General features: G+C 57.2%; 2 protein-coding genes across 6 annotated transcripts in view; one reads left to right on the top strand and one right to left on the bottom strand.

Annotated features, from left to right (window-relative positions):
- Positions 1-13,202, bottom strand: part of nprl3 (NPR3-like, GATOR1 complex subunit) — a 95,320-nt gene that overhangs the window by 34,006 nt on the left and 48,112 nt on the right. The gene's annotated exons all lie outside the window — the stretch shown is intronic.
- Positions 1-13,202, top strand: part of LOC125450004 (transmembrane and coiled-coil domains protein 1-like) — a 33,319-nt gene that overhangs the window by 10,630 nt on the left and 9,487 nt on the right. The gene's annotated exons all lie outside the window — the stretch shown is intronic.

Raw genomic sequence — 13,202 nt, 5'->3', positions numbered from 1 at the left:
GGGAACGGTGCATAGTACTCCAAGTGTGGGTCTGACCGAGGGATACGCAGATGGGAATTGCGTGTGGTGATCCAAGTGTGGGTCTGACTGAGGGATAGGGAGACGGGAACCGTGCACAGTGCTCCGAGTGTGGGCATGACCGAGGGATAGGGAGACGGGAACTGTGTACAGTGCTCCGAGTGTGGGTCTGACTGAGGGATAGGGAGACGGGAACTGTGCACGATGCTCTGAGAGTGGGTCTGACTGAGGGATAGGGAGACGGGAACTGTGCACAGTGCTCTGAGTGTGGGTCTGACCGAGGGACAGGGAGACGGGAATTGCATGCCATGCTCCGAGTGTGGGTCTGACCGAGTGACAGGGAGACTGGAACTGTGTACAGTGCTCTGAGTGTGGGTTTGACCAAGGGATAGCGAGACAGGAACTGTGCACAGCGCTCCGAGTGTGGGTCAGACTGAGGGATACACAGATGGGAATTGTGTGCGGCGATCCAAGTGTGGGTCTGACTGAGGGATAGGGAGACGGGAACTGTGCACGATGCTCTGAGAGTGGGTCTGACTGAGGGATAGGGAGATGGGAACTGTGTACAGTGCTCCGAGTGTGGGTCTGACCGAGTGATAGGGAGACGGGAACTGTGTACAGTGCTCCGAGTGTGGGTCTGACTGAGGGATAGGGAGACGGGAACTGTGCACGATGCTCTGAGAGTGGGTCTGACTGAGGGATAGGGAGACGGGAACTGTGCACAGTGCTCTGAGTGTGGGTCTGACCGAGGGACAGGGAGACGGGAATTGCATGCCATGCTCCGAGTGTGGGACTGACTGAGGGATTGGGAGACGGGAACTGTGTACAGTGCTCCGAGTGTGGGTCTGACCGAGTGATAGGGAGACTGGAACTGTGTACAGTGCTCCGAGTGTGGGTTTGACCAAGGGATAGCGAGACGGGAACTGTGCACATTGCTCCGAGTGTGGGTCTGACCGAGGGATACGCAGATGGGAATTGTGTGCGGCGATCCAAGTGTGGGTCTGACTGAGGGATAGGGAGACGGGAACTGTGCATGATGCTCTGAGAGTGGGTCTGACTGAGGGAGAGGGAGACGGGAACTGTGTACAGTGCTCTGAGTGTGGGTCTGACCAAGTGTTAGGGAGACGGGAACCGTGCACAGTGCACCGAGTGTGAGCATGACCGAGGGATCGGGAGACGGGAACCATGCACGGTGCTCCGAGTGTGGGTCTCACCGAGGGATACGCAGATGGGAATTGTGTGCGGCGATCCAAGTGTGGGTCTAACTGAGGGATAGGGAGACTGGAATTGCATGCCATGCTCCGAGTGTGGGACTGACTGAGGGATTGGGAGACGGGAACTGTGTACAGTGCTCCGAGTGTAGGTCTGACCGAGTGATAGGGAGACTGGAACTGTGTACAGTGCTCCGAGTGTGGGTCTGACCGAGGGATACGCAGATGGGAATTGCGTGCGGCGATCCAAGTGTGGGTCTGATTGAGGGATAGGGAGACGGGAACCGTGCACAGTGCTCCGAGTGTGGGCATGACCGAGGGATAGGGAGACGGGAGCTGTGCACGGTGCGCTGAGTGTGGGTCTGACCGAGGGATAAGGAGACGGGAGCTGTGCACGGTGCGCTGAGTGTGGGTCTGACCGAGGGATATTGAGTCTGGAACCGTGCACGGTGCTCCGTGTGTGGGTCTGGAGGGATACACAGATGGGAATTGCGTGCGGCATTCCAAGTGTGGGTCTGACTGAGGGATAAGGAGACGGGAACCGTGCACGGTGCTCCGAGTGTGGGTCTGACCGAGGGATAGGGAGACGGGAATTGCGTGCCATGCTCCGAGTGTGGGTCTGACCGAGGGATAGGGAGACGGGAACTGTGTACAGTGCTCCGAGTGTGGGTCTGACCGAGGGATATTGAGTCTGGAACCGTGCACGGTGCTCCGTGTGTGGGTCTGGAGGGATACACAGATGGGAATTGCGTGCGACATTCCAAGTGTGGGTCTGACTGAGGGATAAGGAGACGGGAACCGTGCACGGTGCTCCGAGTGTGGGTCTGACCGAGGGATAGGGAGACGGGAATTGCGTGCCATGCTCCGAGTGTGGGTCTGACCGAGGGATAGGGAGACGGGAACCGTGCACAGTGCTCCGTGTGTGGGCATGACCGAGGGATATGGAGTCTGGAACCGTTCATGCTGCTCCGTGTGTGGGTCTGGCCGAGGGATAGGGAGACGGGAAACGTGCACGGTGCTCCAAGTGTGGGTCTGACCGAGGGATAGGGAGACGGGAACTGTGTACGATGCTCCGAGTGTGGGCATGACCGAGGGATAGGGAGACTGGAACTGTGCACAGTGCTCCGAGTGTGGGCATGACCGAGGGATAGGGAGACGGGAGCTGTGCACGGTGCGCTGAGTGTGGGTCTGACTGAGGGATAAGGAGACGGGAGCTGTGCACGGTGCGCTGAGTGTGGGTCTGACCGAGGGATATTGAGTCTGGAACCGTGCACGGTGCTCCGTGTGTGGGTCTGGAGGGATACACAGATGGGAATTGCGTGCGGCATTCCAAGTGTGAGTCTGACTGAGGGATAAGGAGACGGGAACCGTGCACGGTGCTCCGAGTGTGGGTCTGACTGAGGGATAGGGAGACGGGAATTGCGTGCCATGCTCCGAGTGTGGGTCTGACCGAGGGATAGGGAGACGGGAACTGTGTACAGTGCTCCGAGTGTGGGTCTGACCCAGGGATAGCGAGACGGGAACTGTGTACAGTGCTCCGAGTGTGGGTCTGACCGAGGGATACGCAGATGGGAATTGCGTGCGGCGATCCAAGTGTGGGTCTGACTGAGGGATAGGGAGACGGGAGCTGTGCACAGTGCGCTGAGTGTGGGTCTGACTGAGGGATAGGGAGACGGGAACTGTGCATGATGCTCTGAGAGTGGGTCTGACTGAGGGATAGGGAGACGGGAACTGTGTACAGTGCTCTGAGTGTGGGTCTGACCAAGTGTTAGGGAGACGGGAACCGTGCACAGTGCACCGAGTGTGAGCATGACCGAGGGATCAGGAGACGGGAACCATGCACGGTGCTCCGAGTGTGGGTCTGACCGAGGGATACGCAGATGGGAATTGTGTGCGGCGATCCAAGTGTGGGTCTAACTGAGGGATAGGGAGACTGGAATTGCATGCCATGCTCCGAGTGTGGGACTGACTGAGGGATTGGGAGACGGGAACTGTGTACAGTGCTCCAAGTGTAGGTCTGACCGAGTGATAGGGAGACTGGAACTGTGTACAGTGCTCCGAGTGTGGGTCTGACCGAGGGATACGCAGATGGGAATTGCGTGCGGCGATCCAAGTGTGGGTCTGACTGAGGGATAGGGAGACGGGAACCGTGCACAGTGCTCCGAGTGTGGGCATGACCGAGGGATAGGGAGACGGGAGCTGTGCACGGTGCGCTGAGTGTGGGTCTGACTGAGGGATAAGGAGACGGGAGCTGTGCACAGTGCGCTGAGTGTGGGTCTGACCGAGGGATATTGAGTCTGGAACCGTGCACGGTGCTCTGTGTGTGGGTCTGGATGGATACACAGATGGGAATTGCGTGCGGCATTCCAAGTGTGGGTCTGACTGAGGGATAAGGAGACAGGAACCGTGCACGGTGCTCCGAGTGTGGGTCTGACTGAGGGACAGGGAGACGGGAATTGCGTGCCATGCTCCGAGTGTGGGTCTGACCGAGGGATAGGGAGACGGGAACTGTGTACAGTGCTCCGAGTGTGGGTCTGACCCAGGGATAGCGAGACGGGAACTGTGTACAGTGCTCCGAGTGTGGGTCTGACCGAGGGATAAGGAGACGGGAGCTGTGCACGGTGCGCTGAGTGTGGGTCTGACCGAGGGATATTGAGTCTGGAACCGTGCACGGTGCTCCGTGTGTGGGTCTGGAGGGATACACAGATGGGAATTGCGTGCGGCATTCCAAGTGTGGGTCTGACTGAGGGATAAGGAGACGGGAACCGTGCACGGTGCTCCGAGTGTGGGTCTGACCGAGGGATAGGGAGACGGGAATTGCGTGCCATGCTCCGAGTGTGGGTCTGACCGAGGGATAGGGAGACGGGAACTGTGTACAGTGCTCCGAGTGTGGGTCTGACCGAGGGATATTGAGTCTGGAACCGTGCACGGTGCTCCGTGTGTGGGTCTGGAGGGATACACAGATGGGAATTGCATGCGGCATTCCAAGTGTGGGTCTGACTGAGGGATAAGGAGACGGGAACCGTGCACGGTGCTCCGAGTGTGGGTCTGACCGAGGGATAGGGAGACGGGAATTGCGTGCCATGCTCCGAGTGTGGGTCTGACCGAGGGATAGGGAGACGGGAACTGTGTACAGTGCTCCGAGTGTGGGTCTGACCCAGGGATAGCGAGACGGGAACTGTGTACAGTGCTCCGAGTGTGGGTCTGACCGAGGGATACGCAGATGGGAATTGCGTGCGGCGATCCAAGTGTGGGTCTGACTGAGGGATAGGGAGACGGGAGCTGTGCACAGTGCGCTGAGTGTGGGTCTGACTGAGGGATAGGGAGACGGGAACTGTGCATGATGCTCTGAGAGTGGGTCTGACTGAGGGATAGGGAGACGGGAACTGTGTACAGTGCTCTGAGTGTGGGTCTGACCAAGCGTTAGGGAGACGGGAACCGTGCACAGTGCACCGAGTGTGAGCATGACCGAGGGATCGGGAGACGGGAACCATGCACCGTGCTCCGAGTGTGGGTCTGACCGAGGGATACGCAGATGGGAATTGTGTGCGGCGATCCAAGTGTGGGTCTAACTGAGGGATAGGGAGACTGGAATTGCATGCCATGCTCCGAGTGTGGGACTGACTGAGGGATTGGGAGACGGGAACTGTGTACAGTGCTCCGAGTGTAGGTCTGACCGAGTGATAGGGAGACTGGAACTGTGTACAGTGCTCCGAGTGTGGGTCTGACCGAGGGATACGCAGATGGGAATTGCGTGCGGCGATCCAAGTGTGGGTCTGACTGAGGGATAGGGAGACGGGAACCGTGCACAGTGCTCCGAGTGTGGGCATGACCGAGGGATAGGGAGACGGGAGCTGTGCACGGTGCGCTGAGTGTGGGTCTGACCAAGGGATAGGGAGACGGGAACTGTGTACAGTGCTCCGAGTGTGGGTCTGACCGAGGGATATTGAGTCTGGAACCGTGCACGGTGCTCCGTGTGTGGGTCTGGAGGGATACACAGATGGGAATTGCGTGCGACATTCCAAGTGTGGGTCTGACTGAGGGATAAGGAGACGGGAACCGTGCACGGTGCTCCGAGTGTGGGTCTGACTGAGGGATAGGGAGACGGGAATTGCGTGCCATGCTCCGAGTGTGGGTCTGACCGAGGGATAGGGAGACGGGAACTGTGTACAGTGCTCCGAGTGTGGGTCTGACCCAGGGATAGCGAGACGGGAACTGTGTACAGTGCTCCGAGTGTGGGTCTGACCGAGGGATACGCAGATGGGAATTGCGTGCGGCGATCCAAGTGTGGGTCTGACTGAGGGATAGGGAGACGGGAACCGTGCACAGTGCACCGAGTGTGAGCATGACCGAGGGATAGGGAGACGGGTACCATGCACGGTGCTCCGAGTGTGGGTCTGACCGAGGGATAGGGAGACGGGAATTGCGTGCCATGCTCCGAGTGTGGGTCTGACCGAGGGATAGGGAGACGGGAACCGTGCACAGTGCTCCGTGTGTGGGCATGACCGAGGGATATGGAGTCTGGAACCGTTCATGCTGCTCCGTGTGTGGGTCTGGCCGAGGGATAGGGAGACGGGAAACGTGCACGGTGCTCCAAGTGTGGGTCTGACCGAGGGATAGGGAGACGGGAACTGTGTACGATGCTCCGAGTGTGGGCATGACCGAGGGATAGGGAGACTGGAACTGCGTACAGTGCTCCGAGTGTGGGTCTGACCGAGGGATAGGGAGACGGGAGCTGTGCACGGTCCTCCAAATGTGGGTCTGACCCAGGGATAGCGAGACGGGAACTGTGCACAGTGCTCCGAGTGTGGGTCTGACTGAGGGATACGCAGATGGGAATTGCGTGCGGCGATCCAAGTGTGGGTCTGACTGAGGGATAGGGAGACGGGAACCGTGCACAGTGCTCCGAGTGTGGGCATGACCGAGGGATAGGGAGACGGGAGCTGTGCACGGTGCGCTGAGTGTGGGTCTGACTGAGGGATAAGGAGACGGGAGCTGTGCACGGTGCGCTGAGTGTGGGTCTGACCGAGGGATATTGAGTCTGGAACCGTGCACGGTGCTCCGTGTGTGGGTCTGGAGGGATACACAGATGGGAATTGCGTGCGGCATTCCAAGTGTGGGTCTGACTGAGGGATAAGGAGACGGGAACCGTGCACGGTGCTCCGAGTGTGGGTCTGACCGAGGGATAGGGAGACGGGAATTGCGTGCCATGCTCCGAGTGTGGGTCTGACCGAGGGATAGGGAGACAGGAACTGTGTACAGTGCTCCGAGTGTGGGTCTGACCCAGGGATAGCGAGACGGGAACTGTGTACAGTGCTCCGAGTGTGGGTCTGACCGAGGGATACGCAGATGGGAATTGCGTGCGGCGATCCAAGTGTGGGTCTGACTGAGGGATAGGGAGACGGGAGCTGTGCACAGTGCGCTGAGTGTGGGTCTGACTGAGGGATAGGGAGACGGGAACTGTGTACAGTGCTCTGAGTGTGGGTCTGACCAAGTGTTAGGGAGACGGGAACCGTGCACAGTGCACCGAGTGTGAGCATGACCGAGGGATCGGGAGACGGGAACCATGCACGGTGCTCCGAGTGTGGGTCTGACCGAGGGATACGCAGATGGGAATTGTGTGCGGCGATCCAAGTGTGGGTCTAACTGAGGGATAGGGAGACTGGAATTGCATGCCATGCTCCGAGTGTGGGACTGACTGAGGGATTGGGAGACGGGAACTGTGTACAGTGCTCCGAGTGTAGGTCTGACCGAGTGATAGGGAGACTGGAACTGTGTACAGTGCTGCGAGTGTGGCTCTGACCGAGGGATACGCAGATGGGAATTGCGTGCGTCGATCCAAGTGTGGGTCTGACTGAGGGATAGGGAGACGGGAACCGTGCACAGTGCTCCGAGTGTGGGCATGACCGAGGGATAGGGAGACGGGAGCTGTGCACGGTGCGCTGAGTGTGGGTCTGACTGAGGGATAAGGAGACGGGAGCTGTGCACGGTGCGCTGAGTGTGGGTCTGACCGAGGGATATTGAGTCTGGAACCGTGCACGGTGCTCTGTGTGTGGGTCTGGAGGGATACACAGATGGGAATTGCGTGCGGCATTCCAAGTGTGGGTCTGACTGAGGGATAAGGAGACGGGAACCGTGCACGGTGCTCCGAGTGTGGGTCTGACCGAGGGATAGGGAGACGGGAATTGCGTGCCATGCTCCGAGTGTGGGTCTGACCGAGGGATAGGGAGACGGGAACTGTGTACAGTGCTCCGAGTGTGGGTCTGACCGAGGGATAGGGAGACGGGAACTGTGTACAGTGCTCCGAGTGTGGGTCTGACCCAGGGATAGCGAGACGGGAACTGTGTACAGTGCTCCGAGTGTGGGTCTGACCGAGGGATAAGGAGACGGGAGCTGTGCACGGTGCGCTGAGTGTGGGTCTGACCGAGGGATATTGAGTCTGGAACCGTGCACGGTGCTCCGTGTGTGGGTCTGGAGGGATACACAGATGGGAATTGCGTGCGGCATTCCAAGTGTGGGTCTGACTGAGGGATAAGGAGACGGGAACCGTGCACGGTGCTCCGAGTGTGGGTCTGACCGAGGGATAGGGAGACGGGAATTGCGTGCCATGCTCCGAGTGTGGGTCTGACCGAGGGATAGGGAGACGGGAACTGTGTACAGTGCTCCGAGTGTGGGTCTGACCGAGGGATATTGAGTCTGGAACCGTGCACGGTGCTCCGTGTGTGGGTCTGGAGGGATACACAGATGGGAATTGCGTGCGGCATTCCAAGTGTGGGTCTGACTGAGGGATAAGGAGACGGGAACCGTGCACGGTGCTCCGAGTGTGGGTCTGACCGAGGGATAGGGAGACGGGAATTGCGTGCCATGCTCCGAGTGTGGGTCTGACCGAGGGATAGGGAGACGGGAACTGTGTACAGTGCTCCGAGTGTGGGTCTGACCCAGGGATAGCGAGACGGGAACCGTGTACAGTGCTCCGAGTGTGGGTCTGACCGAGGGATACGCAGATGGGAATTGCGTGCGGCGATCCAAGTGTGGGTCTGACTGAGGGATAGGGAGACGGGAACCGTGCACAGTGCACCGAGTGTGAGCATGACCGAGGGATAGGGAGACGGGAACCATGCACGGTGCTCCGAGTGTGGGACTGACTGAGGGATAGGGAGACGGGAATTGCGTGCCATGCTCCGAGTGTGGGTCTGACCGAGGGATAGGGAGACGGGAACCGTGCACAGTGCTCCGTGTGTGGGCATGACCGAGGGATATGGAGTCTGGAACCGTTCATGCTGCTCCGTGTGTGGGTCTGGCCGAGGGATAGGGAGACGGGAAACGTGCACGGTGCTCCAAGTGTGGGTCTGACAGAGGGATAGGGAGACGGGAACTGTGTACGATGCTCCGAGTGTGGGCATGACCGAGGGATAGGGAGACTGGAACTGTGTACAGTGCTCCGAGTGTGGGTCTGACCGAGGGATAGGGAGACGGGAGCTGTGCACGGTCCTCCAAATGTGGGTCTGACCCAGGGATAGCGAGACGGGAACTGTGCACAGTGCTCCGAGTGTGGGTCTGACCCAGGGATAGCGAGACGGGAACTGTGTACAGTGCTCCGAGTGTGGGTCTGACCGAGGGATACGCAGATGGGAATTGCGTGCGGCGATCCAAGTGTGGGTCTGACTGAGGGATAGGGAGACGGGAACCGTGCACAGTGCACCGAGTGTGAGCATGACCGAGGGATAGGGAGACGGGAACCATGCACGGTGCTCCGAGTGTGGGTCTGACCGAGGGATAGGGAGACGGGAATTGCGTGCCATGCTCCGAGTGTGGGTCTGACCGAGGGATAGGGAGACGGGAACCGTGCACAGTGCTCCGTGTGTGGGCATGACCGAGGGATATGGAGTCTGGAACCGTTCATGCTGCTCCGAGTGTGGGTCTGGCCGAGGGATAGGGAGACGGGAAACGTGCACGGTGCTCCAAGTGTGGGTCTGACCGAGGGATAGGGAGACGGGAACTGTGTACGATGCTCCGAGTGTGGGCATGACCGAGGGATAGGGAGACTGGAACTGTGTACAGTGCTCCGAGTGTGGGTCTGACCGAGGGATAGGGAGACGGGAGCTGTGCACGGTCCTCCAAATGTGGGTCTGACCCAGGGATAGCGAGACGGGAACTGTGCACAGTGCTCCGAGTGTGGGTCTGACTGAGGGATACGCAGATGGGAATTGCGCGCGGCGATCCAAGTGTGGGTCTGACTGAGGGATAGGGAGACGGGAACCGTGCACGGTGCTCCGAATGTGGGTCTGCCCGAGGGATAGGGAGACAGGAGCTGCGCACGGTGCGCTGAGTGTGGGTCTGACCGAGGGATAGGGAGACGGGAACTGTGCATGGTGCTCCAAATGTGGGTCTGACCGAGGGATAGGGAGAGGGGAACGGTGCGCGGCGCTCCGAGTGTGGGTCTGACCAAGGGATAGGGAGACGGGAGCTGCGCACAGTGCTCCGAGTGTGGGTCTGTCCGAGGGATACGCAGATGGGAATTGCGTGTGGCGATCCAAGTGTGGGTCTGACTGAAGGATAGGGAGACGAGAACTGTGCACGGTGCTCCAAATGTGGGTCTGACCGAGTGATAGGGAGACGGGAACTGTGCACGGTGCTCCAAATGTGGGTCTAACCGAGGGATTGGGTGACGGGAACCGTGCACAGTGATCCGAGTCTGGCTCTGACCGAGGGATAGGGAGATGGGAACTGTGCATGTTGCTCCGAGTGTGGGTCTGACCGAGGGATAGGGAGACGGGAACCGTGTACAGTGCTCCGAGTGTGGGTCTGACCGCGGGATAGCGAGACGGGAATTGCGTGTGGCGATCCAAGTGTGGGTCTGACCAAGGGATAGGGAGACGGGAGCTGTGCACGGTGCTCCGAGTGTGGGTCTGACTGAGGGATAGGGAGACGGGAATTGCATGCCCTGCTCCGAGTGTGGGCATGACTGAGGATTAGGGAGACGGGAACTTTCTATGTACAAATTGGTTAGCATGCGAGCTCCTGTCTGCGACTGCAATTCAGTTTTTTGGGCGTGGGTGGTGGAAGTTGGACAGAAAGGGGCTGCAGGAATGCACTTTCTTGATCAAGGCTTTGGAGCAGGGTAGGTGTTATTAATGAAACAATCAACAACACTCGGCAGAAGCTGTTCCTGTTTATGGTGCCGGATATGACCGTGGTTTCGATGGTTGATGTCAAAACCAAGAACGCTCCCAGCCCTCCTACAGCCACAGCTCACTCAGCCAAATGTGACTGAACTCACTGTGACCTGCAACAGGCCTCCTCCCTCCACCTCAGTCCAAAACTCAGAAAATTAACAAAACAATACACAGTCTTCAAAATTCCTCTGAGAATGCTCCTTTTGTTTTTAACAACTGTTCACTAACAGGATATGGGTGAGGCTTGCTGGACAGTCAGTTATCACCAGTCCCTAGCGGCCCCTTCAGAGGGTGATGGTGACCTGCTGTGATCTGCAGCAACACCGGCAGTGCCCATTTTGATCAGGGCCGTTCCAGGACTTTGACCCTGCACCACTGAAGGGACAGCCTGTATGATCCAGGAGTGTGAGCGAGAGTGCGCATGAGCGTGAGCAAGTGTGCGCATGAGTTTGAGTGTGCGCAAGTGTGAGACAGTTTGTGCACGTGTGAGCATGGAAGAGTGCGTGTGCGTGTGAACGTGATTGAGTGCCTGCATGTGAGTGTGACAGTGAGTGAGTGAGAGAGAATGAGTGAGAGTATGAGAGACAGTGTGTGTGTGTGTGAATCTTTCAAGGGGTGAGAGGTGGTTACCCCCAGCAATCCTGCTATCTCTCATCCTGCCTGGGGGTGAGCTGTGTGGCAGATTTGGAAAGTGCTGTTGGAGGAACCAAGGAAAAGTCACTGCAGTGCGTCGTGTAGACGGTACACACTGCTGCCGCTGTGTGCCAGAGGAGGGACCAAGTATTATTCCCCACACAATTAACACACCCGAAACCAAACCCCATTATTCCCAGATTCAGCACAGAAGTTAAAGAAAGAGTTTATAAAGAGTGCAAAACTTTCCAATAGACAAAACTATTAGCAGAAAGGGCAAACTAAATCTCTGTATTGAACAAAAATCCTGATTTATTACAACTGAATAGATTCTTGCCACAAAGAACAGTTGATGTGTAACTCCATCTCTAACCACCCTATAAACACTCTGACACACACAGAGACAAAAATTGGTGTTCTGGGTGGAGGGGAAGACGAGGCAGCCAGTTCAATGGTCTCTGTCCACAGGATTTCGCTGAGATGATCCCTTTGGCTTGTGGTCGCTCCTCTTCCTTCTCCAGGTACTTTTGCTTGCAGGATGGACAGGGTGGCTGATTCACACTTTAAGTGTCTCACCTACTGACTAAGAGCCACAACTTAGAGAACTGATGGGAAGTGATAGACTGGCTTTTTCCAGGCTTGAGAGGTGTTTCTAATACAGTCAAAAGAACAGCTCCTTCCCTTTCAATGGTCTGACGACTGCTAACCAAACATTCATCCCCATGATGCCACCCGAAGGTTGCAGGAACAGCAACTCATATTCCGCTTGGGAAACCTGCAGCCCAATGGTATCAATGTGGACTTCACCAGCTTCAAAATCTCCCCTTCCCCTACTGCATCCCTAAACCAGCCCAGCTCTTCCCCTCCACCCACTGCACCACACAACCAGCCCAGCTCTTCCCCTCCACTCACTGCACCACACAACCAGCCCAGCCTGTCTCTGCCTCCCTCACCTGTTCTTCCTCTCACCCATCCCTTCCTCCCACTCCAAGCTGCACCTCCATCTCCTACCTACTAACCTCATCCCACCTCCCTGACCTGTCCGTCTTCCCTGGACTGACCTATCCCCTCCCTACCTCCCCACCTATACTCTCCTCTCCACCTATCTTCTTTTCTCTCCATCTTCGGTTCACCTCCCCCTCTCTCCCTATTTATTCCAGAACCCTCTCCCCCTCCCCGTCTCTGATGAAGGGTCTAGGCCCGAAACGTCAGCTTTTGTGCTCCTGAGATGCTGCTTGGCCTGCTGTGTTCATCCAGCCCCACATTTTATTATCTTGGATTCTCCAGCATCTGCAGTTCCCATTATCACTCACACATTCATCCCCATCATATATCCGGCTACCTGGCTGTTGGCAGGCAAGAGACCTTTGTCATCAACTGGTGACCACTATTCCACAGACCAATCAGCTGCTTGTTGCCAGGGGAGTCTCCCTGTGTACACAGCCCTGGATCAGCATGTCTGTAGTGACCTCCCCCACTGCTCGAACAAGCAGCTGTGTAAACAGCACTTACTTACAGTCGGGGAATCTGCTTTTAAAAAGTGCAGCAATTCTTTCCACAGTCCTCGTTCTTTGAAACAGTCCTTTGTCCTACTTCAGTCCACAATAAAAAAAACCAAGTAGAATAAAAAGTTACGGCCTTTGCAGAAACTGGTTAAAGATTCGGAAATTTACGGGAAGTAGGCGAGGCCTGCGTATTCTCTTGGCTGTACAGCAGGTGGAAAAAGAAAGCTCAACTCTCGAATGCAAAGTTAGTCTCAGTGTTGGTGACCATGAAACTAGCTGCAATTTGGTAAAATCCCATCTGGTTCCCTCATGGCCTGGGTGGGTGGTGGTGGGGAGGAGGAAAATCTGCCAGTCTTACCTGCTCTGGGCATACGTGTGACTCCAGACCCTGTAGCGAGGGGCCTGACTTGCCTTCTGAAATGGTTCCAGAGAGACACTTAGTTCAAAGTGCGACTGGGATGGGCAACACATCCCATGAGACAACAAAGCTTTTCTTTTTGAATCATAGAATCCCTACAGTGTGGAAGAAGCAGGCTGTTTGGCTGGTCCACACCAACTCTCGAAGAGCAATTCACCCAGACTTGCTCTCCTATTCCCTATAACTCTATATTCCCCATATCACCCAGCCCGCATATCCCTGGACAATATCAGGAAATTTA

The sequence above is a fragment of the Stegostoma tigrinum genome, chromosome 49 (assembly GCF_030684315.1).
Source record: "Stegostoma tigrinum isolate sSteTig4 chromosome 49, sSteTig4.hap1, whole genome shotgun sequence".
NCBI classification, from domain to species: Eukaryota; Metazoa; Chordata; class Chondrichthyes; order Orectolobiformes; family Stegostomatidae; genus Stegostoma; species Stegostoma tigrinum.
The sequence above is the reverse complement of the archived record's forward strand: the minus strand, read 5'-3'. Positions and strand labels throughout refer to the sequence as shown.